A 2,944-nucleotide genomic window follows, 5' to 3' on the forward strand; every position below is an offset into this window, starting at 1 on the left:
AAGTGCACTGTCCTCACCAATATGAATGGACATAATTCAATCAAATGAGGTCACAAATATAGTTCAAAAATTCAGAACGTGGGCAAATTTGCTCTGTCTACTTGAATTAAGACATCTATTCTCGCTTATTCTAAGACATGCTGTATGTCATTCTAAGGCCTTTACACTCACATCTGTGCTGACACAAGAACACTCCTTGCTTCTCAGGCCTCTTGGATTGAAATTATATGATTGAGGTCCCAGACCTTCAGCTGACAGATAGGTGATCATGAAACTTTCAAGTTTCCCTTATCACATGAGCCAATTTCTCATAATAAATCTCTCACAATAAATTAGATATGGAATGTGGCTGCTCCACCTCAACCTGAAGACTGCTGGGGAGACTCAGCAATCCTAGTTCTTACCCCAGGCTTTCTGCCTTTGTGCCAGACCTCCGCTGAGCCTGGGCACCTATCCTCAAACTAAAAACTGCCAGAGAGACCTGATAGGCTAGCTTCTGTTCCCAAAACCTTCCTGCAGAAGCTCTGTTGAGTCCAGATACCCTCCTTGCCTGAAGACCATTAGAAGACTTGGCAAAACTATCGCTGACCCCAAGAACTCCCACTGGGTCTCTGCTAAACCTGGCCAACGATCCTTTACCTGAAGACCACTAGGGAGATTTGACTACATCAGAAACTAGCAGGATTCTTGGAGAGCACAACCCTGTGCCAATTCACCATCAAGAGAGCCTTGTAGAATTTCAGCCTGCACTCGTCAGATTATTCTTGAAACACAGCATACATCCTTCTCCTTAATAAAGTAGAAAACAGTGAATCCCATAGATAAGGAGCTTTGGTGAGCCTACCCTGCCCTCCCACTCTCCTGAGAGCCTTCTTGACCTGCACTCTACCCATTTACCATCACTGCAAAAAATTGTTAAAGGAAGGAACCAGAGGCAGTCTCATGTCTCTAGCCCATGCAGAACAAGTCCAGGAGATAAAGTCATAAGACAACTTGGAAGTGACACACCTGAACTATCTGAAATGATAGCACTGAAGTAAAGAAACAACTCCATCAGGCTAGGGAGGAAATAAAATCAGAAATAATCTCTCTGGTAAAAAAGAAAATGACAAAAATCATGAAAGAATTGCTCAATATATCTAAGGAAGACACAGATTAAAAAAATAGTATTAAAGAAGAAAATGAAGGAAACATTGAATGAAAAATACAAGAATTAGAATGCATGAAACAGATTCAAACAGAGATTCAGGGAATTAAAAATGCCATTGAAAGCTGGAAAAACCACATGAATGAAATAGAAGATAAAATTTTATACCTTGAAGATAGTATTGCACCTAGTGAACATGAAAGAAAACATTTCTTAAAAAATAACAATAAAACCTGGAGATAACACAAAGGACATAAAAAGAGTGTTTACATAAGTAGTGCCAGAACACTTCCAGAGCATGGGGATAGAATCTAATATAACTGAAGCATATAGAACTCCAGCCATCCATAATCAAAAAAATCATCACCCAGGCACATAATAATCAATATCCCAGAAATTGAGTAAAAGAACAGAATATTAAAATGTGTTACAGAGAAGAAACAGGTCACCTATAATGGAAAGCCTACTAGAATCATGGTAGATATGAAACAGACCATTAAATCAAGAACAGCTTGGATTGAGATATTAGAAGTAGTAAAAAAAAAACAAAAAAAAAAACTATAAACCCATGTTGATGTGTCCTGAAAAATTAATAGTCAAATTTAAGGGATTTAAATTTGGATTTAAGGGATTTAAATTTAAGAGATTTAAATGAATAGTCAAATTTGGGGGGATTAGATACTTCATGACAAAGAACCACTAAAGAAATTCATGACAACCAAACCAATCCCACAAAGAGTAGTAACAGATATTTTAGCAAGAGACAAAGATGACTACAACTTCAACAACAACAGAAGAGAACTACCAAGAAGAGCAAGTAACTAAGCAAAGGAGAAAAGTAGGAAACCTACAGTAGAAAAACAACATGAGAAAGTTAATCCAATACATATGAGTTATAGCTACCAATGTAAATGGCTTCAAATAACCAATCAAAAGAAGCAGACTAGCAGAGTGGATAAAGAAACAAAATGCAATATACAAGAAAGACCTTTATTTCAAAAAGAAATTAATGGACTTAAGGTCAAAGGATGGAAAAAAATGATCCATGTGTCAGGAACCCAGAAAAATACCAGGTAGATATTCTGATTGCTGACAATATCAACTTCAATCCAGGTGTGATTAAAAGAGACAAAGAAGGTCATCACATAATTGTTAGAGGAAAATTGTAAGAGGAAGAGTTAACAAGTGTAAGTATATATGAATCTAATATAGGAGCACCCAAATATATATGACAAATTTTAACACACATGAAAAATCTAATGAGCAATAACAGTTGTATTTGGGGATTTTAACACACTATACACACTATTAACACAAAGAGATAGATCAACCATGAAAAAAATAAGCGTAGAAATAACATGATTATCCAAACTTGTGAAGAAATAGACTTAGTAAACCTTTACAGAGTGTTCCACCCAACAGCATCAGAAAACAAACTTTTCTCAGCTGAACCTGGGAAGTTCTCCAAAATAGATCATGTTCTAGCACATAGAACATGCTTAAATAAATGTAAAGGAATTGAAATTATCCCATGTATATTATCTGACCATAGTGCAACGAAACTGGAAATTATTGACAAAACAAACAAGAAAAGCTCAGGGCTGGCCAAACAGTTCAGCAGATTGATGTGCCTGCTTAGGCAGATGCAGTGGCCAGGGTTAGATCTCTGGTGTGCCATATTGGCCCCACCTCTGAGGAGCACTAAGACTGTGATTGAAACTGGACGTGCTGGTACATGCCTATAATTGCAGCACTTGGGAGGTTGAGCACAGACAGATCACTACAAGTCTAATCTAT

This window comes from Octodon degus, unplaced genomic scaffold (assembly GCF_000260255.1).
Source record: "Octodon degus isolate 3935 unplaced genomic scaffold, OctDeg1.0 scaffold00062, whole genome shotgun sequence".
Lineage (NCBI taxonomy): Eukaryota > Metazoa > Chordata > Mammalia > Rodentia > Octodontidae > Octodon > Octodon degus.